The 22,541-nt window shown below is 37.1% G+C and overlaps 1 protein-coding gene across 1 annotated transcript in view; it reads left to right on the forward strand.

The window, feature by feature from the left end:
- LOC110830909 (BPTF-associated chromatin complex component 1) overlaps positions 1-22,541 on the forward strand; it is a 154,449-nt gene that overhangs the window by 63,669 nt on the left and 68,239 nt on the right. Inside the window, exon 2 of the mRNA XM_087355335.1 lies at positions 7,080-7,108. The gene's annotated coding sequence lies outside the window, so the exon portion shown is untranslated. The remainder of the gene's footprint in view (positions 1-7,079; positions 7,109-22,541) is intronic.

The following is a 22,541-nucleotide window of genomic DNA, read 5'->3' on the forward strand; positions in this document are numbered from 1 at the left end:
CCCCTTAAAGCACTTTCCCTACAGATGATTCCAACTATCGTTTCCCTAACAGAATTAGCCAACTGATGTTTGTAATTGAGAATGTATTTTCTTTGATGTAGGAATTTAATTTTAAATATTATTTAGATGATTTTCGTGCTTCGTAGAGTCAAGATGTAAAGAAATGTTTATATTATTTAACGCTGCTTTGACAGATTTATTTTTTATTTATTTATCTTAAAACTGGTGGCCTGTATTGAAGATTAGTGCTTTTGTTTTATTGACAATTTTTCAATTAATGAGTAAGTTATTATGTAATCCTTATTACGACTATAGTCATTACCTTACTGTCGATACGCTACACAATTACACAGTAGAAGTTGGGAACACATTAAATGCACCAGTGAAGTCAATATAGGATTACTGTGACAAAAGGCATGTATCTCTTAAATGGTAATATTATTGGATTGTAATATTTTTGGAACAGCGCCCAGTACATTTCGCCTTTCTTAGTCGCTTATGAAGTTAAGTTCTACCGGGCTTTAGAATTGTCTTTCTTCATTACAAAACTAAACTGTTTTCCCAACATAATAAAGACACGTGTCTAATTCTTCTGTATATTTCTAAGTCTTAATTCACATTTCTTAAACGCGCGTTATACATCGATTAAAAGTCCTTAATGCTATTGAAAACAGTTTAGTTTATAAAAGTGGGTTGTCAAAACTATTTGATGTGTATATTACACTGGATTTTCAAGGTCATATTTAGATGAGATTTTATAAATCTTAGTATTTGGAGGAGAAGAACAGATTGACAATATTTGGCTTTATAAAATTAGAAGTAAGTTTGTTACTTTTTCTTACAAGTTACTTATTTCAGGAATTAAAATTGAAGAATTTATATCCAGAAAAATTAAATAGTTTTGTGAGCAGTTTAACTTTTCACCCCATTCGCAGGGATCTTTCTGGCGATAACTGAATGTCGGTCGCTCTGTGTGTAAACTGTAACATTGCGGTCAGTGGATTCATTCCATGACGACTAACAGGGTATAGAAGAGTTGACCTTTGTATGGTAACGGAGCGATATGCAAGCGCAGCGTACGCTCCGCTCAGCTTCTCTTGCCTGGAGCTTCACCGACATCTGCATCGATTTTGTATCCCCGGGCTGGATGTGTGGGCGAACTGTAAGCGTTTCAAAACCTTGTAGGTCATGGCAAAGTAACACAGAAAGTTCTGCGCTCATCCTGATTTTTAAATATGTTCTTTGCTAAGTTAATCTTGACGTTGCTTACAGCTGATGGAAATTTCGCAATGGCACACTTAAAATATGTTTTATTAATATAATTAAATTGTAGGCCCGCTCTTAACATAATTAATTACTTTATTATGGTATTGTTCTGAAGCTATCTGAACTCCTTCACGAAATATTAAAATTTGTCGTTTGTTTGGAAGATAGTATCACAAAGTATGCTAGGGGAAATAGTTGTCTAGCAGTAAGGCACCGGTAATCAGTCTAGAAATTCTCGGGTTGCAACCAGCCAGTAAGATTCCCGTCGGCACAGTTAGCTTAATTTCCCATAAAAATGGCTTCTTTTAAGGTATATTTATCTGTCTTACTATATATTACCTATCGCTGGACTGCCAAACGGTGGATGCTTAATGTTACGGGCAAAGGCCGTTGGACATTCTATTCACCTTGAAGATGGAGACAGAAAGGGTTATCTAAATTTCGACAGTGTGCCCCTCTTCAACACGGTACCTTGATCCAGAAATATTATCAACATCGACATAATGTATATAATGAAATTTTGTAAAGTTGTTTGATATTTAAAATTATTTGACGAGAAACAGACAAACTGATAGGCTGAAGAGATCTGAAAGCGTAATTTTACTTTTATGTTATAATGAGAATTTTTAATTTAATTTTTTAGTAAAATGAATACGAAGGAAGGGTGCTGACGTTATTTGCAATTAGTGACAGCAACTGTATGTGAAGATCCCCAATTTACAGTTTTCCATAAAGAACACCTGAAAGGAAGTTAATGTGTATGTAAAATGTAACTATTTTGGTTCTGAAATCTGAATCAGAAGGACTAATTGGGAGATGAGGGTGTACTATTAAAATTGATTTTAAAGCAGTATGGTATAAGAGTGTGAATAGGATTCAAAGTTGTCACTTGTGAACACAAGTAACGAAAGTTCAGGTTTAATAAAATGTGGGTAATTTTGTTGGCCATCTCAACCACTATTACATTTTCAAGAACTGTGGTTATCGAATTCGATTAAAACTGTATGGCCGTAGAACTGTGAAAAATTCAGTTCGACCCTCAGCTATGTTAACATATTATAAATAATTCAACGTTTTATTAGGAGTCAATTTAACACACATATTTAATATATTGTTTTAGCAGAAAATTTATTAGTAGATTAATACATGAAATGATACTACTTGTGTTTTCATTGGTAGATAACATATATTTAATAAGCATGTTGAGACACAAATGATCTAAAATGTTTGACATGTCTGAAATAAAGACTTTTGGAAAAGATTTTCCTGTCTACGATTACTTCCGGGTACTTGGGATCTGCCTGCAAATAAAAATGCTCATCCATCTCTGATGCACTTTTTCTGCACGGAAGAGCTTCCTGTGTTAGAGAATGCTTCCACAAACAAACGTTTAAAGTCATGTTATTCTGTAACATGAGTGTAAGGAAGGCCAATATCACAAACCGTGACGCTGAGGATGAAGTTCTGACAGCAAATCTGCGTAACGGCAGCCTCTGTGTGAGTTTTGAGGTCAATAGCATTTGAATCCTTTTGCTTTCTGTCAGCTTAGAGGGCGATTCAGGAACTGCAACTAGGCGTCTATCTTGTCTACTTCCTGAAATATGATACACAAACTTCATCCCTTTGAGTCTTCCTTATCTGCATTGTCACTGAATTGCTTGTCTGTATTTTCTCGTTGTTATTTTTTTTTGACAAAAAGGCAATCGTTAAAAAAATTACAGCACATGAAACATCATCATCTCGAAATTCTAGTCTTCCTGCTTCTCCCACTTTTTATATATTTTTTTTGGTGCTTTCGGCAAATAATAGGCCTACGCTTTTACATTTGTTTTTAACATTCATTCTCATTTTTCACCATCCAGTATTTAATTTATATACATGTTTAAAGCCTGCAATGTAAATACCTTGCAGACACATTTCTAGCATCCATTCTTTGCAGTTTCATCCAGCTATGAATATTTCCTGCACATTATTTTCTGAACAATATAGTTCATAGGAAACATTTAAATTATTTAGTAACGTATTTTTATTACCAGATATTTTATGTGTGGATAAATCTTTGAGAAATCTTACTTCATCTTACATCTTACAGCAACTTCCAGATAAGTAACTGTGAAATGTCACGTCATAAAATCATACTTTAGAGTAACATTTAAAATCAACATTAGGAAATCAAGAAACAAGAAGCTAGTCTTAATACTGCTGACGTATTTCAGGAGAACAGTAAAAGAAAGACTAACTTTAACTTTAATCCAATTTTTGCACCTTATAGACAAAGCCCGCTTAAAAATCTGTACTCCTCTCCCAGTATTGCCAGGGTGATTAAGTCGAGAAGAATGAGATGGGCGGGGCATGTAGCGCGCATGGATGGGACAAGAGGTGTGCACCGAGTACTGGTTGGGAAACCTGAAGGGAAGAGACCGCTGGGGAGACCTAGACGTAGATGTGAGGATAATCTCAGGCGGGATCTATGGGAGATAGGAGTTGAAGGAGACTGGATTTTGTTGGCCCAGGACAGGGTCCGGTGGAGGGCTTTGGTTAATTCGGTGATGAACCTTCGGGTTCGGTAAGCGATCTAGTTAGTTAGTTAGTTATAGGCAAAGCCCAATGTTCTACAGTGGCACATGGTTAGTATTTTGGATGTAAATCTGCTTATTATTATATAAGCAGTATTAAGCACTTGATGAATTTTATTCGTTTGATAAATGTAGTTTTGATAATTATCTCAGTTCAGTACTACACAATTTTGATTTTGATGTTTATTTCACGAAAACTGCAGACTGGATTGTGTTATAATTCCACGTCCTATTATAGACGATTCTGTGTAAAAACGAAATTCCTCTGACTTTTGCTTATAATTGAGTTTCGGTGTAATATTCAAGAACTGAGGTCACGTGGACAAAAATGATTTCCGGCGTTGTGTCAATCAGGTCGACGTGTTGCAAAGGTACTGATTAGTATGTGTGGGTGATTAGCTATTGTAACATGTCTAAGACGTTTGCTTGGAAAATAAATTGACAAATCAGGAACATTATTTTCGTTGCTGTTATTGCACCTTATTTGAAAATACTAATTATTCAAATATTCAGACATGAAATATCGAAGGTTACACGCAGGTGAGTGTGTCGACTTGAAGATGAAGGAGACGGCTGACATTTCTTTCATATATTAGCTACTACGTGACGGACGTAAAGATCCTTGACCGACAGGAAAAACACTCACGTTACTTTAGGAAAGTTCCCTGTTTGAATATCAGTACTTTCCGTCTACACAGTCAGCTAATTGCATTGCTATCTATCTTAATAACTCTATGATAGCAGAACCTGTTCATCACCGCTCATACCAAAGCTCGCAGACAGAAATTATCCTGAGCTACTTCCGTTCATCTCCCCATCTTCACAACCTACTTCCCTAAGATCCATCTTAATGTTATCATCTAGTTTCCTTCTCGGCATTGTTTTAGCCTCTCTTCTCTGGAACAAAGGTGCGTCATTATTACATTTCTAGGAATAAATCACCAAAACGTATTTCATATTGATAGTTATTTGTTTATGTAATATGTAAGGGAGACTGGAATGGAACCAATTATTCCCAAATTAAAATGCGACTACACACGTTTTCTTCCATTCGTAATAAAATTGTTAGAATGCGCATGTGTTAGCATGTTATAAATTTCCATTCAGTTTTTAACTGTCATAAATACCTTATAATTCATTCATAAATCGGTGATAAATCCACTTGTGAAAAGTTATAAATGTGGAAATATAAGACCATCAAACTGATGACGACGCTTAAGAGTGGAGAAGTCGCTCGGCGCCCGCTGAAGTAACAGCGTCGACGTCGGTTTGTGCTACCGCTCTACCTCACTCGACATTTGTTTAACAACACGAAACCTCTTGGAAAGTTCTATATGCTTTATATTCAAATGATGTCTGCATATCTCGAATATTTGTCACGACACGTCAAAAATTATGTAGTCTGACATCTAGCAGCGAGGATATTGGTCAGAACAAATTATGCTAATATTCTACATGACGTAACCCGACTTGGACACGAGCCTTGCATTAACAGTGACAGAAGTAATCAATTATCGCGAGTGCCAAAGTCAGGAACATATACGCAGCACCGCTTCCAACGACCATCTCCCAGTAAAATGATTTCCTAACCCTGTGTAGCAGAGTGCTTCTTGAGAAGTAATAGTAGTTTATCTACACAATAAATCCCTAACCTTTTACAGGACTCGAACGTTCTTTCTCGTGTTCAAAAGATTTTATCACTCGTCCGTATTTTGAGCCAGGTGAATCCAATCAGCATTCTTGCACTGCATTTTTTTAAATATATTTTAATTATATTAACCTATATTTATTGCTAGGTCTCCAAAATGTGTTACACGCCGTTTCTTTCCATGATGTGCTATTTTTATTGATGTCCAGTACAATGTTGCCACGTTCTTTTTTAATCATCCACCTACTAATACAAACGAACGACCATTGCACACAAAGCCTTCAAAGGCCATTGTCTAGTGCTCTTAGCAGTTTGCTTTATAATTGTCACTTGGTTCATTGAGCGTTGATTGATTGTGGACCTAGTGTTGTTCCAAAATAGATGCCGCCACTAGATCTCGTAGGGCTCAAGGCGGACTTCCATCATCCTGACTGAAAAAAAAAGCAGACATGTGTAGACCGGGAAACAATTGAACAGCGACAAAATTGTAGACTTCCCTGCCTATTGCTGTTTACGTAAGCATACATGAAGGGAAGTTTTTTACTCAGTGTGGCCGTCTTTGGGGATATTTTACGGCGTGGTCTGACTCCGACCGACGTTCTGGAGGATATTACATCCCATAAGACAGCCGTCTTACTTAGTCTTTCCAGGTTTCTTTATTCGGAAGGAATACTGTTAGCATTACTCGAACTGCTTTTTCTTCAGCGATGAAGAATTGGTCTATAAAACTACAGTTAATTTAAACATGGAACAAATTTTACTGCGATTCCTTTTTTACGACGCTGTGAAAAGTAAAAACATATTATTTAAAGACGAATGTAGATAATCTTGAATACTGAGCTGGCGAGAATGTGAAACGAAGCGTTCTTGGCCTAGTTTTGGGATCTGTCTGGAATTTGTGTTTTGGGACTGAAAATAAAGAAGATGTTTATATTTCAAGAACTCGAATTCTGTAACCAAGTTTTCCGTCACAAATGACTCAGAAAATTCTTTCATTTTACTATTAATTTATGAGTAAAATTAGTACAGTTCTATAGATGCTGCAGCCTATTAACTAGCTTGTGGACGTTACAATTGTAAGCTAAGAACAGAATATAAAATTGTGCTAGTCTGCGATAACAGGAGTAATTCAAGACAGTGACATGGAATTCTAAACTTGGAGTTATAGCATTGTTGCACATACATGGATCACGCCTGTATAAGTGAGATATTGACTGAAGGACAGAAGCTTGAAACCGTAACAAGGAAGAACACTTCAGTGCCAATGTTGCTGAACTTTGCATATCGTAAGATCATAAAATCACACTTAGAAGCAATGTTTCTTAATTTGAAGCATTCATATTGATTGATGTTTATAGTACAATTGAGAGAAGTGATGTCGTAACCATACTGATATGAAACACATGGTTTAATAGTACATTTATATAAATGGGAGACATGCACAACGAACCACTTATTTTCTACACCCCTTCATTCACTATATTGTGTTTCACACGTTCTACGTACACCCCTTGCTGAATATAAGATATTTACAACCTGTAACATTTGGAATGTTTGCGTGTTGATAATAGATGATTTAATCTTTTCAGATTACTTGCAAGTGAATTGGGCCAGATGGGTAAGTGATTAATCTACAACACATCCTTCTATACAAATATCAACGACCATTCTTTGTGTGTAAATATACGAAGTCTAAAATTATATATCCCAACTGCAAAACAAATAAGGTTAAATAAATTTGGTAGATTCATTATTGTTTAAATTGGATACGTGTTGCTGTCAATGCAACGGATTTCATTGCCAGCTTAATTTATTTATATGAGAATTACTGAACAACAAAGAATGTACAGTGAAGGAAGTTGTCTGACCAAATTCCCGGAAATAGGCCACGACCCATGTGCCTAATTTCTTAGTTATAAATTCGAGCTCGTCACTTCGCACCAAATAAAATCTAGAATCGTTACAGCGCCATTAAGAAAGCTCCGAATGATCCAAACACTTTCTATGCTAACAGCAGAGAAAGAGTTTGAACTCAGGACCTTAATAAGTAATAGACCTTCATCAGGAAGGTAAACCACTTGGCAGTTTTGTCAGAAATCCAAGTGCGATCCACTCATTGAAGCAGAAATATCAGAGAAGATCGTACAGGTCTGAAACAACACAAGCTTGTCAAGAAATGAAATATTTCACAGTGCTTACAATTGCTAACATCTGTGAGGAAGATGTGAACGGGAACCACTCGAGACGTGCCATATTGCGACCACCGTCCTTTGCCGCTGACCGCGGTTTATTTGATATCTGACACCGAAAGCAGTCGCCGTTGTCAGAAGTCACCTTGTGTCTCCTGGGACCCGCTGTGCCAGTATTTTGACTGCTCAAGATGAAATTGGGTCAGCTGATAAAAGGGAAGTTAATGGGTAGGTCAGGACAGGGAATTACTTTCTTCTTGACCTGGCACGACAGAATGACCTCCTTTGAAGTTCAGAGCGTAGCTAACCTCAATTAGCTAAGATAGGGATAATAAAAAGTAAACATAATCTTAAACATTATTATTTCGTTTTATTTAATTCTGAGATATTGTTTGTAGCTTTTAGAAGATTTCGAAACTGTGTTCCTTTAAATGCATGGATTACATCATCCTGCCACCATATTGGCTGTAGTATTTCGTGTTTAAAATTAATATAATCGGAATTAAGTACCTTTAATAAATACAGTATTTAATCAAAATCACATCGTCGAGTAATTTGAGAACATAAAGAATTCTATGAATGCTGGCTATCATTACATTCTGAACATTTTATCTTCTTGACTTCCTTTTACAAACACAAAGCTACACAATTATCATTTTAAATTTATTTATGAATTCCAAAATCTGGTCTGTCATCATGAAGTAAGATTGTAGATGGAGGGTGTCTCTAAACTAAGTGCTGAGGGGAAAGTAACAAGAACATGGAAAACTTTTCGCAATCAGAATGTCGATGTTGGTCTTCTGGGTCGTAACGCCGTGTAGGTAGATACTAGGACTTAGGCCCTGAAGGTGGAGGAATTACATACTTCCGAAACGTCTGTATCTACCTATAAATCCAAACGGCGTTGCAATCCATAAGACCAATATTGGTCTTTACTGCTGCGAGAACCTAAGATAGAATATTGATAATGTTAAACTTCATAATTTGTACTCTTCATCATATGTTGTTAGGGTTGCAAGATCAAGGACAATGATATGAAAGGAACATGAGTACCCCTTGGGATAACTAATCGTTGGTGGGAAGATATTATTAAGTACGATATGAGGATTTTACAGCGATAAATGTCTATAATCTGGGTCAGTGCTGTACAGTCTGTTAGACGTTTCTACCAGACTGCACGGCGCTATAATCAGAAGAAAACCATCTTCAAGGTATAATAAATCTGGATTTTAAAGAGGGTGTTGACCGGAATCAATTGGCTCAGGGTGAAGTCCATTAGCGTGCTCTAGAGAACACTGTAATGAACATTCGCTGTTCCATAAAAGACACGGAATATCTTCATCACCTGAGCCATTGTTAGCTTTATAAAAAGGACTTTCTTCCTTCCGGTTAACTATTCAATAATTACTTCCGGTTAACTATTCAATAATTGTATTCTGGCTCTTTGTTTTCCAAGGTTGCTAAATTTGTAGGAAATTTGTGCAGGCCCAATAGTAATACAAAGGAAAATTATGCTACGTAATCCGTCATGTCATTCTGTGGTCTAAAGGCAGTGACGCCAAAGAGGTATATCCCTTTGACTGAAAACTTATCTCTCATTTTTAGTTTAATTTAATTTTCCGTCAATCGTACACAGCATCTGATCCTTATTATCAGGTGGAATTTGTTACCAGTAACATCCATGTAGTTATTTGATTCATATCCCGGAGTACTGATTTTCTGTTCGCATCTGACGTCATGATGTTACGTCATTTATCCACTGACGTCACGCACGGGTGCGGTTGTACGCAACGCAGAGCTATGACGAGATCAAGGCCGAAAAATTGTAATTTGTTTTAATGCGTACGAGAATGAAAGTGCTGAAAAGAACTTAAGACGTCTACTTTAAATCTAAACGTCTGTGGTACACTACATATTTTTTGGTGTAAATCTTCTGCCGCAGAAAATATCAGTTTTCTGAAATGTTGAGACGTATACCTCAAGCTGTCTCTCTCTCTCTCGATACATAATTTAAAATAATTTATTATATATTATTTTTCCATGTTAAGTAGTTTTTTGTTGCTTTGGAGCATCCTCAGGATGCTGTTACAGCTGACAGATTAGCCGACGGACGACAATGGGTGTTCCTCCTCCAACTTTGTTGTTGGGCTAATGGCGAAGTGGTCCCTGCCATACAAAGTAGCATTACGAGGCGTTACATTAGGCCAAGACTTTTATTGACTGTAACAACACAATATTTCCTTTTCTCAATTGGACAGGTCTATACGTTATAGGAATAAATTGTAGGCCTATGATAAAATATTTCGTGCAGTTACAGTGGATTTACGTAATGAATTGTGCACAAATAATCTTATACCAAATTATATAAGCCTATTTGTCGTTAAGCCTTAAATTTTTTTAAAAGATTTCAATAAAGACAGGCTATATCAAAGTTCACAAGGCATTATTGAAAATGACTATTTTCCTTTACCAAATTTAGTAAAAGTCAATTAATAAGTTTAAAGTTTATTACGGAGTGGTGATCATACGAGAAATTCGTAATAAAATCACGGGGAATAATTTGACATTCGATGAAGTGTTTCATCTTCTCATGCTGCCTTAGGTCCTTGATGCTATAAATGTAGCATTTTTAATATCTGATAATATCTTCAGTAATCGTCCTTACTCGTGGTTATGATGATTCTGATCATCATGCTATCCCATTCCTCTCAACGCTGCTATTTATAAGTACAGTGTTGTTAAATAGTCTAAGAAGTAATCATCATTAGTCAATACAGTAAATAACACTCCACTCGATATTCCATGACCGCAGTGAAATATACAAATTTTGGCGCTGTAGTAGCTGATAATATTCCCGTGGGATGTAATACTCCAGGCTTGCCATTTCACTGTTCAAACCACATTCCTATTGACTTGTCAATACGCGGAAATATGACGTATTAATTTAAAAGTGTGGGGTTGCATTCTACTTCCCGAAAACACCTCCGCTACTGTGTTATTTCGATGCTGACCCATGAGGCTGATGACCCATGGTAACTGCGTTTGTGCACCCTTGTGGCGTCACGCATAACCAACTGCTTTTTAAGTTTCATTGAGTTCTTCTTTTCCAGTAACAGAAATTAATCGAGTGTATTATAATATGGTATATTTGTTCTCATACCGGACTTAGGGCCTATATAAACCTTGATGTTACTGTCGAAATCTGTGCGAATCAATATGACAATAACGCGTGGCAACGCCATGTTAGTATTTGTTGTGTTTGTATTGCGTACGTATGAGAATATGATTGAGAGTAGTAATAGCATCTGAACTGATGAAATAGGTTAATACCTGGTGAAATTTTAGACTATCACATTGGCGGTAATGAAAAAAGCTGTCTTTGACTCATCGCTCTGATTATGATAGCAGTAAACTCCTCTGAATCTTCATTATCTAGCAGACTACAGGGCGCAACATCCCAGAAGACGTATTCTCACAAGTTAATAACTGATTATATATAATAGTTGTTTTGTATAAAAGAAGAACTGTGAGGAGTACCATAGAACGTGATTTTGAATAGTAACAGTTTTTCACCACTGAGATATAAATCACCAATAATATTCTAGTGACGACTGAACAGGACGTTTGGTGTACACCTTGCAGTTGAGCAGGTGGTAACGTGGATATAGATAGAAATCTTAATTTCAGAGTAAAGGAGGACACTTTTCAGCGTGAGTTCATGAAGGCTGCTCTCTTAATGTTATCGAGGTTATTAATCTAGGATAAAAAAACTGTTAAAACGTGTCGGATTATCCATTCTTGTTTTAGTTTAGGGGAAATTCGCAAAATAGAGACACCCCCTCTTCAGAAAGCTAAATTCCTCATCTCCCATTAGACTGTGTAATGCAGGAAAGTGGAGGTGTTGGCAGGGGGACTGTTTGACGGGTGAACAACCCATTTCTGGCCGTGGTCCACGCTGTGGATGTCGACCGCGGCCGGGCTGGATGATCCATGATGATGGATGGGCGACGGACTGTGGATCAAAACCAAAACAAACACCCCACCCCACCCCACACTGTTCCACTTGCCACGCTACACTTGTAGTTTCTTCCGACGCCGTGGCGAAACTAGGTACACTTCGCTGATGGCAGGAATGGAGACATGGGGAAACCCCGGCCGTAAATCCCCAGTGCCGCATTTTTGGCAAATGCGAGGTTTATTATTATACCACGATATCATATGGTGTGGCTTGGAAAACTTCTATTAGTTTTGTCTGATCCTTTGTTTCATCCGTGTACGCATTCTGGAACACCCGGCTCGACTGTAACACATTTTGCAACGGTCCCTAGAGTAATGAGACGGTTTCTTTGTGTGTCTTCCCCATCGTCATCTTGGCACTACAGACCGACCCGTGCCTTGGCCTACTTTGCTCTTCAGATCTCAATTTTGCCACTGTAAAGGGTGGGAATGTTTGGAGAATTACGAGTTACCCGGAACAATTACCAGCACCTCATACACTTGGTGACGTAGTTAAAAGGCATGCTTGTCTGACGCGGTTAGGTTAAGTTTAAATGCGGGAGTCATTTGTTTTTACTGGTACTGTTAAGGTTACCGACACGAACGAAGGCGGATGGAGGAGGTTCTATATACACACATACATTTTTATACCCTAATCGCCCCTCGTGGAGCATAGGTTCCTCCTTTTGGAAGCTGTCGCATTGCAAAGCTGTTCACAACTCAAGTGTCAAGATTAAGAATGTATAATGGTGTGGTGCTTAGACACAGGGATAACTATACTTCTTTATATAGCCTTATGCCCTGAAAAGTATTGCTGAAATTAGTTGTTCGTGTTGAAGCCAGACTCCATTCAAACCTTGTTAATGCTTCTAATACTTTATAAATAAAGTTTACTGCCCTATTTAAATAACCTACGAAGGGTTGAATGATAAGAGACATTATTTCTGTTACCTTTAAGCCAATGGTTATAATTCAAGTAATGTATCATTCTGAGTTGCAACCTTACCATGGACGTATGACTCACAATTCATTAACGCTTCAATCCTATTAAATTCTCTCGTTATGAACAATTTATCAGAAATGCTCTTCTACAGCAGTGACCCCATTTATTTAGGTTGGATTCAAAATGTCTCTTTTTTATTTTCAAAGAAATCAGATTAAAGTGATTTAAAAATGTATATATTTCCAAAGCTCTGTGGAGTAACGCTGACATGTCGTCAGTATTGTCCTGTGTATATTGCCTGTTATTTATTAGGTCACGGGTCCAACACGTGGCTCTCTTATTGGAAAACCCCAACTTCGTTACGTGTTGTGCGCTCTGGTGAGAAAAATCGATTTAAATTTCAGAAAAATTCATGAATATGTTCTTTCGTGCTGATTGCTTTCGTAACAGGCTATTTTGGCGTTGTTTTCCAAATCTGGTTGTGATATCATTCTTTTCGTCATTTACAGTTTGCTCAAAGATCAATGGAACCTCTAGCATACACTTATTAGTGAGGTGAGAAGTTTAAACACGGCAAGACGCATACAGCAATAATTTGAAAATGTTACATAAAGTTTGCTGGTTTACTAAAAAAAATTTTTTTTAGTGTATTATTGACACGTTTGAGGAATATTAAGTTGTAACTAATTTATAAAATATTAGGGAACTTTACTGTTACCACTAACCACAAATCCAAAAGGCCGTAATTTATTTATTTATTATTGGTACTGTTGTTATAGTAGCGAGACATTCCTAAAGACCGATTGATTCGTCAAAAGAACATATGTAACAAATATCTCTTTATGTGATTGACCTCCATAAAATATTGTTACCATTAATTTTTGTACAATACCCTTATTTCAGGTGAAATCTTTGAAGTACTCTGAATGTGTGTTTGTATGTTTGATTGTGTTTGCATGTTGTGTATTTTTATGACTTATTCCACTTCGTATTGCCATTATAACTTGTGAATTCTTGGAATGCTTGTATGTATCTAAGTCTGTCCACATTTTGTACTTGAAGAAGCGACCTCGGAATAAATCGATCAATCATCCAATTGAATGTTGACTCCGAAAGTTAATCCTGAGAGAACTTTTTTGTAATTTCTCGTGGTTCAAACAAATACCAGTATATGCCTTAAAATAGTCCAGTACCACTACTTTACACATCATTCCTAATCAAACGAATATTGTTAACACAACGTACTTAAATGTTCTAAGACTGCAGAGATTTAACTGAATAGGCTGCTGGTATCAACACACATGGACGTCAGCTTAATATTGAAACTCAAACCCTTTTCTGCCCAGTGATTACTATATATACTGCCTGCTTTTAATATTAAGTACCATTGCATTTCCCTTACAAAGTGTATTTCACTTAGCTTTCAGAATAAGCAACGACTATTTCTCCAAACAGCGTTAACTAGTTTGTCGTTGTTACGGAGACTCGTTGTGTTTTCTTTGCGGTAAAAACTGTACATATCAAAGAGTAGGCAAAATGTAGTCTCGTGACGTAACAAGTTTGGCCTTTTCTAATATTCGAGTTTCCTCCTCGTTTCAGATTTAGGACTTGCTTCATACTCTCAATACCGATGTTCAACATTATAACAACTGGCATTTAAGTCATTTGACAATTTACTCGGTAAATTTTATAGAACAGAAATCTCATAGAAGGCCAACAGACGATGTTACGCCAATAGAAAGTGGGGAGAATATGTTTCTTTATTTGCAGTAAAATATTTTGAAAGATGACTGATGACCCAATTTCTTCTTGCTTCAAAGAACAGTGTACGTACTTACGTACGTGCATATGGAAGTTTATTTATTTCCTCTCTGAGTCGCTTTGAACTTCGTTAAATTCTAAAGATGTTCATAAAGTGAAGAGGAGCATGGTAAGACGATGAGTACATAAATATATGATGTAAAGATATTTTCAGTAGCCGGAATTTATCATAGAAATAAAAGGAGGTAGAATGTTAATTGTGAAAAAATGAGCAGAAGTGAGGAATTGAGGTGAACACAACCCAGACGTCAGTAATAAAAACGTCAGGTAGAACTAAAGCATTCTGTGATGAGTGGGGCTTCAATAGAAGTATGCTTGCTACATTTTAATTGTTTGTTAAACATTTAGTAGCTACCTAAACCTCAAAAGAAATAGGTTCGGGCAGTAATGTCCTAGTTGCATGCATTTCAGATTTCGTAATATGGTTAACCCGATGTGTATTCAATGGATATCATGTTTATCTTTATCATGATGGACCGAAGTGCCCTATGTTCAGTGTCAAACCCACTCTGATATACATCATCAGTCTTATAAAATTCTTTTTAAATAAAAATTCAATCTGCAAGGGCTAACAAAATGGACCGTGCACTGTCATAACCAAATACTTCTATCATTGGAAAATTTTAGTGTATAAACCCTGCAATAAATTGAGTAGCAGTCTTAATCTATCTCACTGAAGACAAGTCTTATACTGGCTGCATTGAAATTAAGTAAGCGGGATGGGTTATAAACTGGTAGAGTATTATATGTATATAGTTTCACGATAATTTTATGATCGTTCTATGCAGGCTTTTCAACGCCACTGCCCAGAAACTAACTTTTAATGCTTTGAAGAGATATTTGTAGTATTTGGATGAGTGAAACGAGGACACATGTGTAGCTAATCGAAGTGATTATAGTTGCTATGAAAAAGCTGGATAATAATTTAATTTCAGAAGTTCTCAAAGGAACAGGAACATGAAAGTTGAATTAATATTACTGACATTATATGCGTATATGCACAACTTTTTTCCCGGTTTACTTGAAAGTCGTTTCAGTATTCAATATTCTGGGAGTAACGTGGCGTGGAATGGGGCTGTCATGTGCAGACAAGACTTGTCTGTCACTCATGTATTAATCGTGACCCACTTGTAAGCTGACGCAACGCTTGATTGTCTGAAAACACAGACAAGCAGACTATCTCGCCTAAAGGGAGAAATGGGTTGTCGTAGTATTAGTAATTAACATCTGATAGTCTTTGAAACGGCGTAATTTTTAATACTGTACTCGAATTGGAATGGGCATTTTTAAATTTTCTTTTCTCCTTCGTTTTTACACTGCCCACTTACTATATTTACTTCAGATACAAACTGGTCAAAACAACAACAAACATCATTTTGGGGAGACGGTAACCATTTGGGATTCCAACTGCTTTCCTACAGAACACAATCACCACTGCGCAATTACATTGAGGATGATTAACGTGTAAAGGCACGCGGAACATAAGGAAGTAAGCTACTGATGTTTACGATAAGACGGAAGTAGATCACTGGGAAGAATCATTAAACACAGGTTTGAGACCGTAATAGGCCACTGAGCCTTGTAGGAGACCACGCGGTGGTGGTGTTGGCAAATCTCCCATCCAGTCTTCTTATTTACAGATAGGAAAAACAAAAAGTGCTCTGGCATTCATTTGGCCTTCTACACCTCTCTTCCGATTATTTGATATTCCCCAAGTATCATGGCCAGGTGTCTTCTGTGGCCTGTAACTTGAATTCTCTTTGCAAGATCAAGCAGACGCGCTCAGTCTGAACTAACGTGATTAATCGTTATCAAAATAGAACTTTATGAGAAGAGTACAATACCACCTATTAAATAGTTTCACGATGTAATTCTAAATACCTTTGTGACTTACTTCACAGTGCAGAATCAAGTTTTGTTTTCGAAGGTTTTTGTTTGCCCATCTCAAGGTGCAGATCGGTGAATATGGCAATAAGTGAAGTTGCTACATTACCTTTACCGTAGTCGTTTACCTGGCAGATAAATGTTCTGCTTTTTACGAAACCCGAAGTTTCGTTATATTTTTTACTAGAGCCAACCTTTTTATCATATAATCAGCTACTTGAATTCTGTCAACATCTTCACATAGAGTTTCTGTAAGTTCCATCTTAATATATCGTTCGCCCATCTTCGCCTAGGTATAGTAAATGGTACCTTCCTTTTCGACGTTTATACTAAGAGTCTGCATGCATTTATAATTGATAATAACGGAATTTAAATAATAAGATTCAATTAAACACTATACACTCGTAGAATACTTCTGAAGATACCCAAAATGCACTTCGCCACTTGTGTTTCAATGCTCATTCTTCTTAGTGGGAGAATGTCGCTAAAATTTCAGTGTGGATCTGTGAAATATCTGACGAACTTAAAAGACTGAATTGGTCATAGGATAAGGTTAGTTGCTGAGGTAAATGTTTGGACTTAGGAGGAATGAAATGAAGAATGTGGGATGTTTAATAACAAGTGAGGGTAGATCGTACGTTTTTAACGGCGCTGTGATAACTGTAGTGAATCAAATATGAAGTACAGCAACTTGAATGTTGATTTTACCGAACTGTAAACATGACTAGAGAAAATGGAGACAATGAATTTTTGTACCACGAGAATAAAGTTAGTTTTCTCCTAATTTTAGCAAGAAAAATATCGGTGCGTGTTAAGTACAGCTTCCTGGTCTTGAAGCCGAGAGGATTAGTGTGTGGACAGACAAGGAAGAGAGTGAACAAGTAATCTGAGAAAGATTTTCACTTATAATTTAATAATCCTCCAAGGCTGATGAGGGCAGTGAACTTTGCCAGTTATTTCTGTACACCCACGAACTTTAAATCGCTCGAGTTTGTGTGAGAGGGACGCTTCGTATTTTTATACTGAAACTTGCATTGGAAACCAGGGAAGTGGATACAATAAGCTCGTTGCTTCGCAGCTAAACTAAAATAAAGGAGACTTGGACAAGGTGCACTGCAGTAATCGCTCTAATAACGTCTGCTGGTTTAAAATTTATAGATCTTCGCCCGACAATACGTTAACGAGGTGGAAGGCCTTGTACTTGTTAGTTTTCATCAATGACTTCAATCTAGCAAAAGGCAGCTTTTGCTTTACAGACACTGTCAATTGGGAGAGAATCGCATGACCAGTCATGATTATAAGATGCAGATCGTAAAAATTCTTCTAAGCCTACATTGGGAATTAATTGGAATAATTAAGGTAGTGGCTCAATTTGTGTTATACGCGGCTGAACGTTCATGAAAATGAAGTTCGTAGCAAAATCCGCCTATTTTAAATATATGTGGTATGTAATACCATAGTAGCCTCATAATTATAATAAAATTATTATTACCACGTCGTTTTTGTAATAGAATTAGCTGTGATCTGTACCTGACTTTGTCTCTGTGACTAGCACTGGGTGACCGTGGTTTCTCTGCAGAAATGACTATTATGTTAACGAACCTCTGACTCCATTATTTTTTATATTCTTAATGTAAAAGACATTACATTTTTTATCAGTGAAATCTTTTGAAGGTTTCAATCTAATGAAGCGAAAAATTTCGTAGAAAATTGATAGTCTCTGAAACCCAAAAGTTTATTAGTTTGTTCACAACGTCCAGCAAACCCTCCCAGCTGCATTTCCTGGAGATAGCTCCACTGACATTTAGTATTGTATTCCGACTTGAAATCCAAGTTATGTTATATTTCCATTACCTTTTGCGAGTAATACTTACAATGCACGTGAATTGTCTTTAATCCCATTTATGTGTCAGTATGAATGGAGAGTGTAAATATATCAGCGCTATGGATGTATATATCCGAATTTGTAGAAGGTACAATGTAGACTCTTTAACATTTCGAAAATGAATTGTCGTTCTTTTGTTAAAAAAGTGTCGACCTGTTCAGAAATAGCTGTCGAATCTATAGGAATTTATTTAACAGACGAAATCAAAGCAGGAAGGATGAATTGAACGGGTTTTACAGCACACATCATAGAATTGAGAAATGCTTGCAGGATTTGGGTTTGAAATCCTGAAGGAAAGCGAAAACCTGGGAGACTGAAGTGTAGGACTGCATGGCAGAGTATATTTTAGACTGATTTGAAGGAAATTTGGGCTGAAAGTGTGAACTAAATTCATCTAGCTTAGAATGGAGACTAATAACGGGCTTTAGTGAACGCTGTAATGATCCTTTGGTTTTTTTACTATATAAGCAAATGTCCGTTTTTTCAAAAATGACTCTGACCTCGGAGATAGTTATTCTGGGAATTGTTAAATATTGCTTCATGAACCGAGCGTCAGTACCAGGAAAGACTATAAATCATGTCAGCTTTATCACTTTATGGTGACAGACGCAACATGAAATGCATGTTTCCTTGGAGGACACTTTTGGTTATGCCGACACACATATTCAAATTCAATGTGTTTTAGGCGACGATGATTTAATGTCAGAGCCAATATGGCAGTTAGAATATATTATCTGTATTAACGGTATAGATTTACTGGTAACATAATTCGATGGAGAAAATCTTGGAGTCGCCATTGCTTTTCATTAAGAAACGTGGTTATGAGAAACAGATCGGGCAAAAATGTTAAGTGGTTGTTCAAATTTGTGTTATATCCGTGATCACAACCACACTGAATCTAGACTGTCAGAAATTTGCGAGTTCCTGTGATACGAAATTTCCATAATAGAATTAGTGATTATATCGAGAAGGGTATAAAGGCGGGATTTGGCATGCATTGGGTAGGAAAAGATAAATAAATCTGGGCGGAAACCTGAAGCAGTGACAGCGCTTGAAAGACCATATGAAGGTGAGAGGATGGTATTGAAACTGTTCTTACAGAATGGGGTGTGAGGACTCGAAATTATCCAGGATGTTTTCCATTTGTGGGATTTTATGAAGACGGCATGAAACTTCGTGCTTTATAACACAAGAAATATCTTGACTAGCCAAGTAACTATAAATTTTTCAGTGAAGAACCTGTGTCATGGAATTCGATTGCAGTTGTTACCACCCTTTGAAAATTTCTGCACTACACCAGTTCATAATAACTAAAAATGTCTTCTGGGTTGGCTGTCTTCTGAATTGTTACGTATTACAATTTGGTAGAAGTTTGCGGCCGTTTCAGAGGCGCTTGTATCCGCCTTTACTCTGTATCACTCATCGCCCTGATTATGGGGGCATCGTGCACCTCTGAAACGTCCGTAAACATTTACCTGATTACACAGGACAACAACCCAGAAGACAGCCGTGAGAAACTGAAATTTCAACTACAAATGTTCTTTCGATACCGAGAACGCTGTATTTATTTTAGTACGAAATTATATTTAATGTATATTTGTTATGTATCTTTTTCATGGTTCAAGGAAACATTTTTATCGCTTTTACTTTAAATTTCGTCATGTGTAAAAGTTCACTTGCTGTCCTTTCAATATCCCCACACTTTTAAAATTAACATAATGGCTGTCATATTGAATAAGGACGGACGTAAACGAACTGGAAATGTTGGGACAATTGAAAATCAGAACACGGAAAATGTTAACGCCTTTTGCACGTGACAGCTACTACTGCAGTAACTCATAGTGACCTCTCATGATATTATTACCCAAGGCCACGCTCATTCTGTCATGCTAATGAAAAGACGTTTCTTGCATTCACGCAAGAACCGTACGTATTTCCTCTCGCATGGAGGTCGGTGAATGGTCGAGAGAAACAACTAGGCAGACCAAGCATTTCATTGGCTGATTCCAGTCCATGGCTAAACTTCCTCTGGGTTGGACATGAATGACTGTAAAGCAATTTGTCTAAACAATTCAAAGTCTTTTGAAGGATCAGTTGCCGTTTGAAATAAGTTAAATGCTTTCTGCAGGTTTCTGCTACTGTATAATTAAAATACCGTAGCCATAATGTTTTGAATTTTGAAGCAAGCAAACATGAAGAGATCTCAAGGTTGAGCTCATGTCAGGAGCTTCATATATATCACTTGTTTTCAAACTCAGAGAGGTGAAATTCTTCTGAATGTTGCGCCATTGGCCAAGTCTCTCTCATAATAAATACTGCGCTATAAACGAAAGAAACAGGACGGACAAGTTATTTTGAAAACTCTTTTCTTTTCAGTTTGACTCAACCTCCATTTAAATATTTAGGATCAAACCGATGAGAAAGGACAATTCAGTAAAATATGTCAGATCATGAGAACGCGTATGTAAGAGACACTACCTATTCCTCAAGGTATGGACATTTATGTGTTCTAAGGAATTATCGTAACTATAATGATTTTGCCTTGTGCCGCTTGGTCACTGGGACCGTGGGTTCGAATCCCACTCAAGCCATGGGTGTTTGTCTGTGTTGTGCTGCCCTTTGTACAGGTAGAGGCCTTGCGACGGGCCGATCCCTCGTCCAAGGAGTCCTACCGAATGTCCATAGATCGAGCCAACGAAAAGTTGGGACCCGCAGTGCTCAGGCACTTGAAGAACGGGTCGTTTGCAGCATCCCCAGTATAATGATTTTGAGGACAGAAACGATTGTAACACAGAGAAAGAAGCTTTCGTAGAGCGATCACAAATGTAAATGTAATATAAACCTATTTATGAAGCTATTCTTTCTAACTTACACGCTCTGTAACATTAAAAAGTAGTGTAATGCCATCACGTTGTGTGTGAATACAGGATACTTAATTGCACCACAATAGTAAGCCTGTGGATATTTCTGCAACGAGACAAAAACATGGAAGTGAATGTTAGTCTTTGGTGTTATCAAACGTTTATCACTCCTACTTGTCACAGATTCTTGTTTCGTATGGATACGACATGTCATAGTGCATTGTATATGTTTACTGATGTGAAATGTAAGCAAAATTAGCATAAAAGGTCACAGATAGTTGTTAACATCAGGAATGTATTGTGTAATTACGCTAGTAATTACATTGTACGTGACAGCCATCTTGAGACTCACCGCCATGAAATCCTCAAATCCCATTCCCAACATTTGCAACTGTTCATGGGAGCGACTGGAATAAATAAGGGACTTAAGTTTGATTTCTGTTTTAAACCGCTTAACAGCCCTTGGGGGGTAACTTTTATTTAATATAATAGCATTTAACATTCTTTATTGACCTTAAATGAACGCAAAGTAGAGTATCAGTAATAAGTCTGACTCATATTAGAGAATTACCTTCTTCTAACCTCATACGTAATATTCCTGAGTACCTTCAAATCTTTCCAATTACAGTACCCTGTAATCGGCCAGGGCCACGTCCTCACTAATCCTTTCCAGTTCATTCCACGTATCATTTCATCTTATTCGAAGCTAAATAATCCTTTCGGCCGAAACAACGTCTTTCCAAACCTAAGAAAGTGAATCAATGCACGTCCATACATCAGAGTAATTATTTAACCAAGAAATTTCCCGCGTTTTATGGAACTTGATTGTTCATAAGAGCCCGCCACTGATCCATAATCTAAGAAATCTGATGAACGTCAGTTTGTGCTACATAAATGGTGAGGCTATATTGTTCGACAATATTAAGTGTCACCTCACAGTACCAAATGTTATCGAAACCCGTTCCGTAGATTCGGAGATGTAGCACATGGGCAGACGGGAGGATGGACACAGTCTCTCTACGTCGTACAAGGGACGAGCAAATCAATCATTAAAGCACGTGTCGGCCCTACAGGCTTTCGTGGAACAGTATGTTCTGCGAATACAATACATAGTTGAAACTATTTTCTTTTGGAGCGTATGAACACTTCAGCAAATCTTAAATGCTTATGTTGTTATTCATAGTTGATTAGTATCAAGTGGATTCATTCCAGTTAAATTGGTTGTACTCGAATAATACAAGAAATTTTAATAACAAGTGTGTTATGCTGACAGAATATGTAGGCTTATCTTGAACCTGAAGACGTGTGTATGTGCAATTCTGTGTGGAGAATTTCTCATAAAATTCGCTACCTTCTGAATTTTGATAGTTACCTGATTAAAAATTTTCGATACATTTCAGGATTGAGAATTATTCATTATCAGGATTTTTTCCATCGTCTGTCCTTTCAAACCAACGACGTTTCGGAGGCTG

The sequence above is a fragment of the Zootermopsis nevadensis genome, unplaced genomic scaffold (genome assembly GCF_977971745.1).
Source record: "Zootermopsis nevadensis isolate Lab colony 2312 unplaced genomic scaffold, Znev_1.0 Znev_ptg000024l, whole genome shotgun sequence".
NCBI classification, from domain to species: domain Eukaryota; kingdom Metazoa; phylum Arthropoda; class Insecta; order Blattodea; family Termopsidae; genus Zootermopsis; species Zootermopsis nevadensis.